Source organism: Zootermopsis nevadensis, unplaced genomic scaffold (genome assembly GCF_977971745.1).
Source record: "Zootermopsis nevadensis isolate Lab colony 2312 unplaced genomic scaffold, Znev_1.0 Znev_ptg000053l, whole genome shotgun sequence".
Classification (NCBI taxonomy): domain Eukaryota; kingdom Metazoa; phylum Arthropoda; class Insecta; order Blattodea; family Termopsidae; genus Zootermopsis; species Zootermopsis nevadensis.
The window spans coordinates 271048-290007 of record NW_028259185.1 but is presented as its reverse complement, the minus strand read 5'-3'; the positions used below and the strand labels follow the sequence as shown (position 1 = coordinate 290007).

The following is an 18960-nucleotide window of genomic DNA, read 5'->3' as shown; positions in this document are numbered from 1 at the left end:
CCACAGCTAGCAAACCTTATATTGCGCGAAGCGACTGTGCGTATGTGATAGAGCAATGACGTAGCATGGCGCATGCACTAACGGCACTTCCCGCGTTATCACAGTAGCATCGTTGCAGCTGTTGAAGATGGAGGTTCTTATTCCAGCTCCCGCCGACTGTGAAGTGCGGTCAGTGATAACGCTAGGCCGCACACGGCTCGACGGACAGCAAGTCTCCTGCAGGAGTTCAGCTGGGAGGTGTTTAATCATTCACCCTACAGCCCGGACCTCGCTCCCAGTGATTTCCATCTTTTCCTACACCTCAAGAAATTCCTGTCCGGTCAGTGTCAGCGTTTTGAGAATGACAGAGAGGCGGAGATGGTTGTCACACAGTGGTTCCAATCCCAGGCGGCAGACTTCTACGACACAGGTATTCAAAAGTTGGTCCCACGGTATGACAAATGTCTCAATTCCGGTGGCGAATATGTTGAAAAATAGCTGGACACTTGCTGTATCTGTTGCAATAAATATTTCCATGAAATTGTGTTTTGTTTCTGTAAACGGCCCCAGGGAAACTTACTTTGTGGACGCGCCTCGTAAAATGTACATATTAATATATTCATCTGGTATAACACCTATAATATAACTACGGCTTTTTTAATTAATATATTCCACAAAAAAAATATGAATGCTTTCGCTTATAAAAATGTAGTAATATTACCGATATTCCATTTCTTTTGAACGGTGCACAGAAGAGTAAAGTGGTTATGTAAAAATATTATTTTTGGTGAGTATATTTCACAAAAACTGTCGGTCTTCCCTAACCTCAAACTTCAGCTGAAATTCTATACTATATATATATATATATATATTGTATACCAATTGTATAATGTCTAAGAATTTAATTCATAATTATATAAGGAGTATGGGTGTATCTGAAACTGAATGTAATGTTTTAATACGCTATTAAGATGTTCTGTTACACATCCTGGCGTATTCTACTGTTGATTTATTATCTTATAACTGAATAATGAAGTTCATTTAATTTAATATAACATCAAGTGTAATGGCAAAGAATATATCAGAGCAAGGATTATCAGTCATTTGGAGGTCTGTGGCCACAATAACCATTTCTTATCAACCCACCGACATGTAGGTATAGAAATTACGACATTTATTGAAAAGCCATACGAAATCCATAAACATTTATAAAATGTACTGAATATAGAGGGTGTGCGTGGTTTAAGCATTAGTTAACAAGTGGTTATTAATACAGAACACAACTGCAATCACAAACTCCTTTCTGGCTTCCGCTAGAACCTATGTGACTAACATACGCAGCGATCATTCAAGCCTGACGTTAGATTAGGTACCAATCTCATTATTTTGATGCTGGATATAATAATTACTGCAAACATCTGTAAAAATATTAGATTTAAAGTAAACGAGAAATAACGTAATCAAAATGAACGCAGGAGAGCGAGAGGCAATGTACAGAAAGTTCAAACGAAAGCTTATGCATTATGAAATGGATTACTGATGAGAAAAAGGAACTACATCTGAAATAGCAGATATAATACCTCAATCAACTCGTTACTATTTAAAGTAGACACAACGTAGAATGGGACTCTCACACTGGAAAACTTGACGTACTTCCTTAAATCTTAGCAGCCCAGGAATTATATTCCAGATATCAGCGTGTCTAAAACTATCCAACAAAGATTATTCATGCCCATAGAATGATATAAATTTTCATACAGAGATAATGGTCTTATAGAATACTTAGGGCCACAATTACGAAACTTCATTCGAACCATCTTAATTTTTTTTTTTTTAAATTCCGGACTGCACATACGATTTTAGAAATACTAATCTCTGAACTAGAATGATTATATCAAATGTGTTGTCCTAATACAGTGTCGACCTCCTACGTGAGACTTCCATAGACGTTAGGTCATTCACAGAATACATAAATTCTTTAGTTTAAATGAAGTGTTCCAACTAAGAATTTTTATATTTTCACATAGCATTTGTTGTCCCTGGAGAACTACAGCGAAAATGGAATTTAAGCCCTGAGATTGTAAATTACTGCAAATGATTTAATAAACCATTGATAAAAATGCTTCCTGTATACTATTTTATTTCTAATGAGCAGTAGTTCCAAGCGGTTATGAAAACATTCGAAACGATGACTAACGGAGTTCAGAAAATCACCCTTTACGCAAAATAAGGTATGAAAACAATTTATCGGCCAAACTATTTTAATTTTACAGCGCTCGTAAACTGATCCAGTGTTTTTGTCGTTTTTAAACATTTCACATTTTGCGATTACTCTAAGAGATTAATTTCTTACTAAGATCACAGTTTACTTCACTGTGTATGTTAACTGTTGAGATTTTTTTTAAAAAAATAACCTATGGATGGGGAGAAGGGGACAAAATATTCTTATAAATAGAAATAAATGATAAGGCGTGTCATTCCTACGAAAAGGGAAAAATATAACAAATTATAAGAAGCAAAATTATACAGAAATGAAAGATTTAAGGGAACTGAAAAAATTTTACTCAAAATCGTATCACCCAGAACTATAATAAAACACATATTTTTTAAGTACAAAAAAAGAATTTGATTTTGAACTTATAAATATATTCCTATATACAAAATTCTGTAAGCAATTATTATGTGAGAGGTTGAAACCACGTAGACGTTTTCAAGTGGGCGCCCCGAAACGGTCCCAGACATACCAAATATTACATATCAAAGACCATCAATAATTTTTATGAAAAAATTAATCAATTATAACTTACATCATGCAGATTCTGTATAGTACGTCCCAAATCTTCTGCCGTGTTGTTGAAGGATGTCGACGTCGAGGTTCAAATAAATTCGGGACAGTTCTTCACCAGCGATCTGGGTAAAAAAGAATTGTTCAATAAATGATCACAAAAACTGTGAGGGAGTTAAGGAGAACACCCATAAAAATGTTGACCACTGAAGAGATCGGAGGGACCAGTTCGACTAATCCCGGGATCAGAATGGACCCCAAAGGCCCAACCCCCGAAGACAAATTACTATTAGCCATTCTCGAGTTATCGTACAGAAGAACGTGTGGTTTGTGAGGACACAGATAGATGGTAGCACGTTCTAAGCTGAAATCTGTGACAGATAACAACAAACTGAATACTGGTGGCAACCCTGTATGGGCCAAGATCATTGGATAAAGTCTGCGATACAAGCCCTGGGGAAAGATTTCACGCTAAAACCCCAGGGGTGTCAAACCTAGTGGGAAAGCTCAAGAAGTTCAAGGCTTGGAGGTGGCCTAGCACTGCGAGTGGCATGCCCAGGTTGGTCTAACAACCCAGGATGACGGAAGCGCTCGAGTTTCAAAGCCACGGATTTTGAATGTTCGGAGGGGAGGAGGGCATTTACTCATTTACATTGATATGAGTCACGAAAATGAAGCTGTTAACTAAACGTAATAATTATAACTATGACGAAATCTTTCAAAGACTTAAATTCACACGAAACTATTCACTTTTAGATTACAACCATTCAAATTCCTGAGGTCATAAATCGCAGCTCATCTGAGACTTCCTTTCTTAACATTTTATTTATTATATATTAAATCTTGTCCGTCTGATCACAAAAAATTCTTATTAAATATTAAAATATTACAATAATTAACATTTAAAAAATGATGGTCTAATGTAAATCGAATATTTCGATAGAGAATATCATTTGATATATTTTAAATATTTTTTTTAATTTTAATTATTGTAATATTTTAATATTTAATAAGAATTTATTGTGATTAGACGGATTTATTATATCACAATATGACGCAACTTTACCATCTCATTTTATTTATCGTTATGGTTTGATGCTAACAAAATTGAAGAAAGTGTTTTCAATTTATTGATCTGTCGTGATAAGATTACAATACAAAATATTTTATTCTCTTGTAAAATGCGGTCATTAAAATAGTCTGACTTAAATGAAAACTGATATGGCACAATTTATTACGAAATCATGAAACGTCAAAACTCGACAAAACTTCGTTCGTCCATTATCGAGCTATTTCATGTGGAAGGAATAACGCACAGCTTAGACGCACATAACACCGCATAATTTGCCAGGAAAGATTAAAAGAAATCCCATGAACCTGGTCTCCAGGCTCAGATTTGAATGTAGGATCTCCCAAACATGAAGCAGGAATCATATTTGGCTGTGATACTTAATAATTCCTTGTTACGTCATCTCTCTCAGGCGCACATAATCCCCTCAGAACTTCATTTATGGTACGTTCTTCCTTCACTGATATAAAGCAACAGTTAAGTAATGTGTAGGTAAATTATTTTAAATACCAGTAGAGTTGACCGCACGTAAAGTTAATAAATGAAGGTGCCGAAAGCTCGTAAGACCTTAAATGCTCGTCAGTCAAACTCTTTGCCTACCTGAACCTCGACTAATCTTCTCGAAACACCTTATTTACCTGGCCACCATTTCTTTCTCGTTCAAAGATGCGGCCCCTACGTTGCTGGTAGCAGTTCCCGCAGAGACGAAGTAATTTCTGTGAGTGCCAAAATATTTTTTCCATCGATGGGAGCACTACCTGTAAAAGAAGATGAACAATTTATATTTATGAGATGGTAAAGTTGCGTCATATTGTGATATAATAAATATATATTTTAAATCTTGTCCCGTCTAATCACAATAAATTCTTATTAAATATTAAAATATTTAAAATATATCAAATGATGTTCTTTATCGAAATATTCAATTTACATTAGACCGTCATTTTTTCCACGACATGTTTCAGTTCCTAAAAGAACTATCTTCAGGTGAATATAATTATATAAAGATTCAAATTAATAATAACTTAAATACAATTTCTATATATTATTTTAGCGTACATTTTTATCAGATTTTTATCAGACATCGTTTGATATCTGATAAAAATCTGATAAAAATGTACGCTAAAATAAAAATCTGATATAAATGTACGCTAAAATAATATATAGAAATTGTATTTAAGTTATTATTAATTTGAATCTTTATATAATTATATTCACCTGAAGATAGTTCTTTTAGGAACTGAAACATGTCGTGGAAAAAATGATGGTCTAATGTAAATAGAATATTTCGATAAAGAACATCATTTGATATATTTTGAATGTTAATTATTGTAATATTTTAATATTTAATAAGAATTTATTGTGATTAGACGGGACAAGTTTTAAAATATAAATTTATATTTAAATTACACATACAAATGATGTACAGTTACCAAGATAATGAACAGAATGAAAAACATTTAGTTACATAAATTTTATTTTTCAACTGAAATTGAATTAATCATATCAGATATCAGTTTTGCTGACATACATTTACCTCAGATATTTAATTAAATGGATATATAAAAGTCACATGCACGAGTATATAACGATACGCACATAAAATGATAATTTTAATTAAACTTTATAGCCCGGAATAGATTCTAATATTCTCCGTCAAATCTTTACTACCTCTTTGTTTAGTAACCTCGTTGCATGCGTTAGAGTACGACATTGACTGGACACTGTAGCGCGGTGCTTCATGGTTAATAAATCCTGCATTTCAATTTCAGCCCCGAATTTCAAAATATTAAAGACAGATGACTGCCTCCTCCCACGTCGTACGTAATTCACAATAACCACACCATTTACGCTACGAAACAAATAACTGAGAAGACACTTTTTAACGTAACATTATAGAAACAAGGCAGTATAGAACCTCATGACTTACGCGGATTAGTTAGGGCACGTACCGAATGTGATATCCACGATTAATATCAACGCAAAGAGCAAAACATTGTTATAGACATACAATTGATTTTTCTAAAAGTATTCTTCATATTAAAATCCACTGTGCCAGTCATTTACCATCAGCTGGCTGGTTTTCTTGCTAAAACTTTGTGTAACCCTGGAACTGGGAAATTTAAGGCTATTAGAAACCAATGTCTGCCGCTGTGAAAGAGAACTGTTTCGCTGTGTAGTCGAATCCTCTCGTTAGATACTATATAATCTTAGCTATTTAAAATATTAATAATTTGTAGGTACAAGTATCTTTTATACAATTATTAAGTACCTTTGAGAAAAATTTAATGTCTCTAGTAGAAGTTTTGAAGCCGTGTCCAGGTACAGAATAAGTTTCTACAGAAGCAGCAGCCTGCTCTGGATTCAGTTCCACCACCAACGGATTGGCCTCAACAGAAGAATCATTTGAGATATTAACGTCATATAAATTTTTTTACACGATATAAACAGAATTTAAGAATTTATTTTTTTTAAAAAAAACGACTGTTTGTGTAATATCATATTCGTTTCGAGAAACGAAATAACTCGGAAGTAACTCTTACTATTACAGTTTAAATGATTAAGAAAAGTCCTCACGAAACGCTGTTTTCTTTCGGACAACATTTCAATGTGAGATTGAAAAAAAAGTATTTCCAATTTGATATCTGAGATTTTGGATGTCATAAGAATATGGAACGTGATCTTCTGGATTACATTACAGAGCAGTCTACGTTAGGTTACCAATGTTCAGAGATAGAAGGCAATCGTCGTGCTAACGTAGCTTTATTACATTTTAAGTCACACCATACTCATTTATTGAAACGAATTTATCAATAACGTCGTAATCATTTTTCTATGCATTGCCAACAAAACAGTGCATGACAATTTGCACGTGTTTTTAGGATTTATGTGGTGGTACACTGGTAAAGAGAATTAACGTGGAATGACATTTCTTCCGACACGTCGTGCCACGTTCCACCCAAAGGAGACTGAGTGGTGTTGGCCATTTATAAACCTTAGTGACATTCTTATTTTCTCGGACCCTTATAAATGATTGGTGACTAGAAACAGAAATTTTAAAGAAAAAGGAAAACAGACAGGGAATTTCTTTATTAGTTCAGAAAACTGTTAGCTTCTCAAGAAGGCCTTTGCTCCGTAGCAGTGAGACGTGCGTCATCTTCGCAAGTGGATAATTACATGAAAGTTTCTGTTACGAAAGTAATTTGCTGGTAATGGAGCATCAAGATGATAAACTCCAGGTCCATAAGTCACCTTCTAATTCAGTTATTTTTAATAGTGTCACGCACGTTATACAAAAATATTAATTTTCGACAAAAATATTCCTCTTATATACACAAAAAATACTTGGGACAGGTTAATTTCAGTCTCTCACAATAATTCTAAGTAATAAATACCTAATTCTATGCAAGCCTGAAAGGAAGGTGGAGAAAGTTGGTAAATCTCCAGATTAAGTTCAGTGAATTACTTACGTATGTAACTTACAGCCTTGGTACTTCAGAAATTCCTGTGAACGCTCTCTGTCCCTTTTCTTCTCCTTGTCAGTCAGTAAATCATACGGCCCCTCCTATTATTATTATTCAGTGTTCTGTCTTACGACTGGTCCATTGCTCCGCCCAAAAAGACCTCTCCAGTTTTCCCTATTCTCAGCTTCTCGTTTAAATTCCTGGAACTTCATCTCCTGTACGGCAGCAAAATTATTTATTTAGTTCATTCATTCATTTCATTAGGATTTAAAAGCTGAGACTAGATATAATAAAAAGTGATATATTTTTTCTGTCCGTGTAGCAAATGAATATCTTGAATTTAGGTTTATTTTACGGTGATAAATATATTTGCAGAACAGGTTGAACAAAGATCTTGAATCTCTCGCATAACGCCTAAAATTTTATTTAAAGTCTTTTATTTCGAGACTTGTCAGAACAAAAGTTTCAAGGCTAATTTACACTAGTGGCTTCACATGCAAGCTGCATCCTCAAAATTATAATTTGGATAGTAATTTTGAAAACAGAGTCACAGTGCATTCCTGTTGGATATTTCTGATTCTTAGTTTATTTCTCAGCTGTACAGGTTATGGGATAATGAGTACCTATAATGAGTCGAGGAGGAGGAGGATATGGAAGAAAGGGAATGTGGCCGATTTTAAGGCAACTGTCACAGGATTCAACTGGAAGGACTACAGAACTTCAAGAAAATATAAATACGTAAGAACAGTCTGACCTCAGGCAATTAAACCCAGAAGTACCAAATACTTAACAGTATTTGATTTATGATTTACGGAGTAAGATATTAAATATATAACATTTAATACTGCGACAGTTAGTAAATAAAATTGTTATAGTAAGAGACAACTACAGTTCTGAGTTTGAAAAAAAGTTAATAAAATACTAAGATTTCCATGTATCTGTGTCAATTCAGAAAAAATAATATCAAGTTGTGGTAGGCGACATACAGAAAATTACATCCTTTTATGTCCAAGAAGAACAAATTTTTAATAAAAATAAGGAACTCAAGTTTATCAATGTTTCAAGCCACTGTCCACATCTTTCTCCGACATACAGGTATCTCAAATTATTATATCTTCGTAAACCGCCTGTGAGTACGATGGCTATTGGTGGTCGGGAGTTTAAATTCATGAAGCCTCGTGGACCAAATTCAAATTTATTCTGGCATCACAGAAAAGATTTCTGCTGCACTGAGGATAACAATATCCAGGCAGATAAGACGTAAAATATTACCAAGCTTATTATCCCAGATTGAGAAGAAACATAGGAGTAATATTCCTATTAATCAGATATTAACAAACCTTAAATGGAACCTAACGAGGTGAATATATATTTAGAGACAGAATTATTTCGCAGTAGAGTAAGAGTGTGATGATGAATCGTAAGTATATTGTTTACCATAAGCGTGCAAGCTGTCAACCTTCATTATTTTCCCATCAGACTGCGCCCTGTCTTCCGTTGTTTTCTTAATTAAATTTTTGAGATGATAAAGTTGTGTCATATTGCGATAAATATATATTTGTTTAAATCTTGTCCGTCTAATCACAATTTAAAATTTAAACACGGCAATACTTCCAGATAGTCGGAACTCTCATTTCTGGCTGATACAAAAACGTTCAACCACACAAAAAGTTCATATTAAACACGACGTACATATATAGAACAACTTCGAATATGTTATTAAAATGGAATCTGGAAGAGAACATCATTGATATATGATAAACATCTGACTAAAATACAATAATATATAAAAAAAGTTGCATTTTTAGAAATTATGTTCAAGTTTATATAATTTTAATTTTATACACCTGAAGATAATTCATCTAAGAACTGAAACACGTCGTGAGAAAAAAATGATGTTCTAGTGTAAATCGAATGTTTCGATAGAGAACATCATATGGTATTTTAAATATTTTAAATTTTAAATTGCGATTAGACGGACAAGATTTAAACAAATATAATTAAATTTTGTCAAAATTCTTACAAGAAATCCATCCAGATAAATTCTGGCCTAGTGTACCACTGAAATAGGTTTCTTTTATTTATTTAAGACCATATTAAACACTCCAATGTGATAAGAGTTCATTTCAGATATCAAATCATCATGGAAAATGTGGGCATTTCTGTATCGTGAATTGACAGGAAAAGATTTAAAAAGTTATTCATACAGCTAACTCAGTCTAGAAATAACTTCACAGACCCTGCGTCAAGGCAAGAACAGTCGGGTCATACAACACGACTACAAAACTGAGGGTTCGGGGCTAAAGAAACCTGAAATAACTGAAAATAAATGTAAAGTTGTTACGTATATAAAGACAGATTTTTACAAAAACTTTACGTTCAGGTAAATGGGTTCATTCTCAAGAACAGAGCTTTCATTTGACATTCTAAGCTTAAAAATGCAATAAATACACTGTATTTTGTAACAAGGATCACTTTATATACATGTGCGTAGACCACGGGAATTTAGATGTTGTACCTAAAACATTAATGGTTTAGTTGTATGCTAGTGGTCAGCTCGAACGCACATAAGCCATAATGCAAGGCCAAGAAAGGTTAATATTTAAATGCTCTCTCTTCCCAGCTTTTATCTCAAATTATTATACACATACAAAAATTACCTTTCTGAAACGATTCATCCCAAGTCCCTGGATCAATCGTGATCAGCAACTTAACAACATCCTCAACCAGCAACGAACGGTCCACCAGTTTCAGCGCGGGCCTGAAATAACATCGAACATTTTCATCAGTACACGCACGGCTCTTTATAAAGAATAAATCGAACCAAACCATTCCACAAATGCCCAAGTTTATACAATTTATACGCAGTAGTCTCTTGTAACTGGTCCCACAAAAACTATCCTTAATCGCCCTGATGACGGAGGCAGCACGACCTCCGAAACGTTGGTTAACATCGACCAGACTACACGGCGCAACAACCCAGAAGACGGAAATCTTTATCTTTAATTGAATTTATTGAATACGTAAATATTCGACTTAGAAGCAATCTGATTGGCCATATGATACAAACATATCATTTATTAAAATTTTTATCATTAATATAAAAATGGGACCCTGTGGAACCAAGGGATCACTGTACTTGTATTCAAACATGCAGTTTAAGAAATATTTTATCCAATTTGTTGCTTTACTACAAACAGGATTCAACTGTAACTGCGAGAATAAGAACCAATCACATCACAGACTTCAATAAATTCGAATCCCAATATCAAAAAAAATGTAATCCTGATTCAGCGTTATAAAGTTTTTACGTGCACGTGTGTGTACGTATTTTCTCTTTTTTCACAGAGTACAACAAGTTTAACAACATTTTATTAGCAAAACAGAATTCTAATAATATTTTCTATTCTTCTTACAATAATTTAAAAATGTACGTCTGTCATATTCATCTGTGGTCTTAACTGATTCTGTTTTTAGGCAGCGCAGATTATGGTCCATTGCAGGATCTTCATATAATTCCTTTAACTCCGGACCCAACGGAACGATATATTCATTTTTACAAACCTCCCCGAAAGACAAAATCATTACTTGAGGTGATTACCTAAAACTCAAAATTTAATTAACATATACTACAGTAACTTATGAATATACAATCAAATTAGGCCAAACAGATGAACACAAAATTTTTAAGACTCGACACTGACAAAATAAGAATCGTATGGAAAAACACAAGACTAGTAAAAGATTAGCAAAGTTATGTTTTATAATTATGCGCTGTGCTGCTTCCAATTCCTATTTGCACACTTAACACAACGAAATGTCTACAAAGTCAAACTACAGAAGTAAGATTCTACTGCTGTGGGGTCTGTGAATTCTCTTCCATCTTGTGTTCGGATTTCTCGTCGTAAATATCTGAAGAAGATTTGTAGGTCTGAAGTACGTAAAAATACGTAAGGAGGATAAAGCACCATGTCAGAACTGATATAAAATTTACAGATGAGAATTAAAATTCATTTTAATTACAGCAGAATGGGATTCAATGAATTTAAGACAAGCATGCGAAAAAACCTTACGCAACACTTAAAAATGGATAATCTGAATAACGACGAGAAGAATTTGTTTACATAAACTATTATAAAATACAGCTTAAAATTATAAATTTAATTATGGCACTAATATTGTATAAGTATTAGGATGAGCAAAGCAGCAAGAACTACTCGCATCGTCGTAGCATGTGATTCAAAGTGAAGCGCTACGAGCAGATCATAGAAACCCTGTCACAAGGGCCCTGACATATAATAGTTGATTCTGGTCCACATGGAGACAGAGGGCATGAGCTGCACGATAATTGGACTGGTAGCAGAGCGCGACGTACAAAGTGAGAGTGTGGACGTGAAAACTGTAAGACAAAAGCCTCGCAGGAAATTCTATTATATTCCAGTGGTATTAATTAGCCGAAGCAAATATTTCGGAAACACGTACACTACAATATTTATACTCAGATTCTCTACATACGAAACTGTAATCCTGTCACCTTTAAAATGAAACTGCAATGAACTCTCTAGCCAAATAAGACTCTTATTTGCTACAGATTTCTGGGTTACACTGGGCGGACTATTAAGTTTTTCCTTGAGGTACAGGTTATAATTTGAAAAGTGATCATCCCATAATTAATTACGCTGCAAGGGGCTTTAGTATTTCATCCATTCTGTTAACTTGCCAGAATATCATCTCCAGTGCGTAAGTTCCTTCAACTGCAGTAACAGGCTCTAAAATTAATGACACCAGATTCACTGCTAAATTGTGGGTTGTGAAAGATAAAGCAGTCTTTTTTTTTAAATTCGACGTCTTTCAGATTGTCATTTCTTGAGAGACAAATTTAGAAAATGTTTTCTTTGGGGTATTTTCAAACTATTAGACTAAACATTTTGTAAAACTAAAAGTAAAGCTAAACTGCTACGGGCCACGTAGGTGCTTGGGGGGAGAGGAGGTGTAGCTCCCACTCGTTCTCAGGCACTAGACGGAGGCAAGTAGTCAGTGTCACGACCTGGCCGCGCCTTACTCCTGGGGAAAGGACCCCTGGTACCCATTATCTGTCATAGTATCGAATGTGAACAGAAAGGAAGATCGTGTGTGTCCTGTATCATGAATATTTATCGTCCGTCACGATGTGTTCACATTTACCTCAGCATTCGTTCCGTCTCAATTAATTCCAAAATATCGATGCGTCTGTCTTCTTCTGGAATGTGAAGTGCCGACACGGACACAGCGTCTTCACACAGCGTACTCCAACCACGAATGTCTGACAGCTTCAGGGCATGCACTTGCAGAGATTTATTAGGTACTCGTGCCCACTGATGAGGTTTTAAGTCCTGGTGGAAACTGTAAGAAAAAGAGAAACAATGATTTATTAAAGGGTGCGTTTTAATAAGCATGTGGTCACAAAAGTTCTGGCCGACGGACACATGTTCTGAAGGAACTGTATAAAAATGAGACCTGTATGTGACTGATTACATTCATTATTTTGCTTTGGTAAATAATAATGTTTTGCAGACTTTTATGTCAGAATATAGAAAATTAAAATAATTTAATGCATTTAGCCAGGTGAAAAAAATATTGGATGATGTATCTGTCAAATATCACATTAAGAAGAGCCAGCTGTATATTTGTAGTTACAGAAAATCCTGTCCATCTCCTCAGTATGTATTAAAGAAACAACGCACAAAACATATAATAATAATGAAGGAATCTGAAAAAATTCCCTACAATCTACATTATATAAATAAATTATGCAAATGTTGGTGCAAAATTCTGTAATTCTGTAACTAAATTTCTGTCTGCATCTCCTTACAGTGCTGACTCATTTTATGCAGCATATCACTTGAAATTGGTAATGTGACTTAAAACTTGATACCCCTTAAAAGCAACAAGTGTATATAGACCTAACCTAATCTGTGGTATAACATGCCCCATGCTCGTTGCTTCCACAAAGATGTTTCAGGTTCCATCTATCAAAACAACATAGGAGAAGAGAAGTTTACACAGTACGTTCACATTTCCCACTAAACACATCAATAAATTCACAATATTTTTCAGAATATGAATCTAATAATAGCATAATATATAAATACGTGTAACATTCCTTCCAATTATAACAATTCTTGTGAACAATATCTTGAGAAACGTTCTAATTTACAAAGTACAATTTCCTGACCAATGCGTATTTTACTTCACTGTCCTGTATGGGTTTTTAAGAGACGTACGCTGTTTTATCAAAACACATGCACAGCATAGCATAACACTGTCGGTTTTAAATTGGTCCAGTTGGAGATACACAGATTTAAACTAGCACTTAAAAGGTTAAGGGAGTTATAGTTACAAAATTTATTAAATATTTCAATTTCCCTCAAAAACATAATTTATTTCTGCTGCAATCTTGGCAACCTCACTGGGACACATGATCCAGCTGGCTGCATGTTGCCCTAGCAACCTAACCAAGCCACTAACCCCAGAATGAAGTCAGGCCGGCAGCCTATAATATGGTAATTTAAATTCCCTGTCCCTGCTGTGTCAACAAAGCAACCAACAAACATTCCCTCTGATGCCCCTTTGCCTGATGAATCATGAGTCACTTCATTGTAGAGTTCGTCAGCTCGGACCACGTAGCAACTCTGACGATCGATGCTATCGTAACAAAACTTAATAGTTTGCTTTCAAATTTCATAATTTCAAAGATAAAAAGTGAACAACGAGGAGGAGTCTTGTGAACGAGGAAATGAATCCCACCTCATATGTTTGTAATGCAGCCAAGATGGCATTACTGGTTGTGGGAAATTAGAGGGTATAAAGTTGGTATGGCTTTTAATTGCATGACAGACATACCAAATTTAGTGATATCACAAAATGAATCTAAAATAATTAGTGGGATGTACACATGTGAACTAAAACGGTTTAATAATAACATAAGACCACCTTTCCTTACAAAAAAGAAAAGCATTCCAATGTTTCTAAATTCAAAAGACTATAAACTTAATTATGTATGCGTAACAGCTCAGTTTTAATTGGAATAAACTTAAATAGTTACTTGTAACGTTACGTAAGCCATCGCTATTGCAGAACGAGGCAAGAAAATTAGAACACAGAGGATTATGTTGTCACCTTTCAATAATTCTGTCATGGTCATCCACAATCATAACAGAAGCCTTGCGGACACTACTCTGATTGAAATCCTTGCTGAAGAAGTGATACTGCGTTGTTACCCAGCCCACGTACACATGAGTTGGGTCCTGTCCATAGAAGTACTCATTGATGAGTCGAATATCTCATTGCCAATAGATTCCGCTCCTGAGACAGCTGGGACAGACATTACCTTTGGACTTCTGTCTGGGATGGTAGGTGGAATAATTTTCAAGTCCGTCTGAAAGCAATTTGTTTACTCGTTAATTAATTTATATTTATTACTGAAATAAAATTAGCAGAATATGAAGTAACGCACAACTGAATAAGAGGGCAGCTTAGCCCCCCAACTGCAGAATGCCAAAAGAATTAGAGACAGTACATGAGAAATTTTATACACAGAGGAAAAAAGTCTTAAAGTCTGTCATATCAAAATTAAACACCGTCTGTAACAAGCCCTGAAGGTGGATAAGGAAGCCAAAACATAACCTTTTATTAAATAGAAGTCGAATGGATATTTCATGTACCTCTTATTACAACCTTATTGTATAGAAGCTCACCTGCGAGACCCTCACTTGTGGTGTCCGCACATGTAGTCTACTAGTGCGGCCCATGCCAACTGGTTTTCTCTCAGGACTGACGTCTCCATCCACAGCTGGTTCGGGAGTTCCTCCCTTCTTCAGACGACCATTGCTTGAATCACGTTCACGAGAGAAGAATCTATGATAAAATTTATATTTTAAAATAATTTGACAGTTCCAATTACATGTCAATTCTACTTTCAGCTCTTATTTCCACGACTTTGTCCTTCCTATTGAAAAGCAATGACAAGATTCAGAAATATTGGTGGACAAGAAATAGACATCCTGAACCGAATAAACTTGTCAATGTTGCTCTCGAAGTACCTGCTACATAGGTCACAGTCAAGACAGGTTATTCTACGAGATGTTCTAACTGTGAGATGTTGCAAAATGTGCGACAGAAAGCAGTAGAGAGACACGGATCGAGGACGAGTCCGGCAGAGACATAGTGAGGCATTCGCCGAGGTTGGCATGCATCCCTTGGTGAGAGTTCTGAAAAAAATTTCATAATTTTCGAAAAATCAAGAAACGATGGTAATTGTCTGAAAAGCGCAAAAAACCCAAAATTTTTGAAAAAATTTTGAAAGTGGAATTTTTCAAAAAATTTTGGTTTTGTGCGTTTTTTGATTTTTTTAAAAAATTTAAAATTTTTAAAAATTTTCGAAAAATCAAAAAACGGTGGAAATTGTCTGAAAAGCGCACAAAACCCAAAAATTTTGAAATTTTTGAAAGTGGAATTTTTCAAAAATTTTCGGTTTTGTGCGCTCTTTGGACAATTTCCAGCGTTTTTTGATTTTTCGAAAATTTTGAAGAAATTTCAATTTTTTTTTCAAATTTCACCCCACCTGATGCCATGCAGGACAGATCGCCGTCGGACTGTGTCTGATGTACTGTGACTCTAACAAACGCGGTCTGTGCCTCACACGGTCTCTATAAGCCGAGATGCTGGATGCAACACGTAAGGCAGATACCGAGACGGGCATGGCAGGGCACAGGTGATAATTCACTGACTTCTCACCAGTAAAGCTCACGTTCATGCCCAGGGCAGCCTATATGGGATTTGTGGGGGACAAATTTGCATTCGGACTTGTTTTTCCCTGAGTTTTCCAGTTTTTACCTGCAAATATCATTTCACTGACGCTCCATTTTCATTCATGTATCATCTGGGGTTGGCCAATGGTCCAGTTAATAGCCACAGTCCCACAGAGAGACAGTCATGTCATTGTACAATATTCCCAGCTATCATATAAACATTGTTTCATGTGAACCAAATTATTTCTCTGAGAATATTTTAAGCATTCTCTTAATGTTTAATAGCACGTTTTATTAACAATATAACATTTAATTATTGTGGGCTTCTAACACACTTTCATGCAAATTATGACAATGACTGCCATCTTCATTGCCATGAAAAACTCAAATCTCAGGCACAAATTATTATTATTCTCTATAAAATAAGCAATGTATTGTGTTGTAGGTATAGCATACTTGAAAACATGCATAATCTATGGCAGCAAAATTCACGTGTTCCATTAACGAATTACATTGCTTTTGTGCACCCATTAGACCATACGTGTCAATGACATTCAGTACTAAAACATGTTTCAAATAAACAAAATATAATTATATAATTATTTTCTAACAATTTAGGTCCCCTTTCTGGACAATGTAACTGCATGGATGCAGGGAGCATTGATAGTATTTTGGAGATTCTTAACATCTCCAACTCCAAACTAAAGCTACTTCCTCAAGACGCTCGTTGATACAGCACAGCCTAGATATCAGATTCTCATGGTATTAAAGATGTGGAATGCAGTCATCTGGTTATAAAATCATATAGCCTTACAGGGGTTCAGAGGAACATAGCACCTCCACCTTCTGAGCAGAAATGTGTATGAATTCCATCTTTAACAAGTGATATGCTCCCCTGGGACATTATTAATTACTTATAAGACTACACGGTGTCACAACCCAGAAGACTTACATTACAAGTACATCCAACAGTGGAAACCGGTCTGTTCAATTCAAACCGTAAGCAGTTACTTTGTCTTAAAGATGTTACATCACCAGAAAAAAAAAAAATTAAGAACGAACTGCCACAATAGCTTGAACCCACTTCCCTACTTTCAAAACAGTCAAACCTCGTACACCGTTGTAAAACCCAGATGAAAAAGGACAAAACACATTTGTTTAACAAAGAACAGAAACCTATTATGGTAAATAAGTAACAATTTCGCATATGAAATATCACCAAAATACATTTTTTGAACAGTTCTTATTAAGAGCCAAATAACAATAAAAGATGTGAAAAACAGGAATCAACAAAAGCAATAATATCAATGGTTAAATATTTTTTAAAATGCATCAGTCAAATATTATTAATATATGTTGTGTGCAGTAATTATGTAAATAAAAACAAATTTTTAAAATAAATTCAATTAGTTACAAATAATATTTTTTATATAAAATGACCACATGAGTTCTCTTAACATCATAAAGCATATAAATTTAAATTTTCAATCTTTCGGCCTATGACCGTGCCATACTGGAAATATGTTTGATATTAAACATGCTACAAAAGGCAGTTCCACATTCTTCAAATTAAAACATGTCTTTATGTGCTCGTACTGTTCTGAGACATCACATCATCAAAGTAATATAATATAATTTCATTTTGTGTTACAACAAATACTTTTCAATCAGATAATATATGCAGTAAGTGCGAAATTCAGTCAACTGCCTTTGCAAATGCAAAAGTAATTTAACCACGTTTAATAACAAATTCTTAATTATTTTCAGAACAACCACGAATACCTACCTCGTTCTAACGTACCATTCATTTGTGCATTTTCCAGTTTGTCGTATGTGACGTTCCGTGAGAGCGAGCCTCTCCTCGGACGTCCGGACGGTTTATGCTTCAGTTTGCTTGCAGAAGGTTCTGGTGATGGTCCATTCATTATAAGTTCATCTGCTTCAACACAGCATCTTCTGAATAACCACGCTGGAGGCCTAATAGAAACAGACTTGAAGTAAGCCAAGACTCTCTTAACTACAGGGTTATTACACAAGACCATATGGATAGTTCTGAAGCCACGAGTGCGTCATTAAACTCGTTACAAAGAAACGAAGGTCTTATTAATGGACAAGGCAAGTGCTGCAACCTATATCCTGCTCTGGTAACTACTGACAAGTGTGAAGACAGTTTCTTGTTCCCAGCAAATCACTCCTTGATTTGTATTTATAAAATGATTTCATTTATGACTTCTCAGCTCTATAAAGAAACAAGTGTTGATGAAATTTCACTCCTTGGTTTTCCTTCTTTCTCACTTTTCACACACTCAGTTCAATGTAATTTCTCTAGAACAGCATTTTCAGCCCAATGTGGCCATCGTCAGGTTCAATTCCCCGCATTGGGGATCATATCCATCGATTAATGTGATTCGTAGCATATAAATCACATCCTGTGTCAGTTGTTTCAAAAGGCAGTTTGATTATTAGTCATCAAAATACAACAGAAATGGTCACAGAAGATCTACTGTAAAATGACTTACGAGACATCGCTCTGTAGCTACAGAAACCAAAATTAGGTCATCGCCAACTCTCACTTTCTCACCCAAACTTGAAATTAGCTTATTATCAGTATTCATATGCTGACATAACACAATTTGATTCATCAAATGATGTACTAAATCATTACAGCATTTCCCTAGTCTTCATCTGAAACAATTAAGAATAACTCCAGCAGCTACTGTGACCAATATAACCAAGTTCTATTATACAATAAAATCCTCTCGAACTATCCACAAGCGTGGAGATGACTTAAGGAAGAACAAGAAGATGTAACTGACTCCTAGGTTGCTTTTATGGTACAGGTATAACATCGTATAAATGTTAAAATATTGAAAA

The 18960-nt window shown here is 34.9% G+C and overlaps 1 protein-coding gene across 10 annotated transcripts in view; it reads right to left on the bottom strand.

Annotated features, from left to right (window-relative positions):
* LOC147871480 (uncharacterized) overlaps positions 1-18026 on the bottom strand; it is a 42661-nt gene extending 24635 nt beyond the window's left edge. For 3 of the 10 annotated variants that reach the window (XM_087361160.1, XM_087361161.1, XM_087361158.1), the window contains exons 1-3: positions 7304-7490; positions 4472-4591; positions 2787-2889 (exon numbers count right to left, since the gene is read on the bottom strand). The gene's annotated coding sequence lies outside the window, so the exon portion shown is untranslated. Of the gene's footprint in view, positions 1-2786; positions 2890-4433; positions 4592-6105; positions 6223-7303; positions 7513-9957; positions 10059-12481; positions 12680-14455; positions 14715-15033; positions 15194-17872 lie in introns of those variants that run through there. The other 7 variants (XR_015538766.1, XR_015538765.1, XR_015538767.1 and 4 more) reach the window with 7 other exon arrangements.
* Positions 18027-18960: the final 934 nt, after the last annotated feature.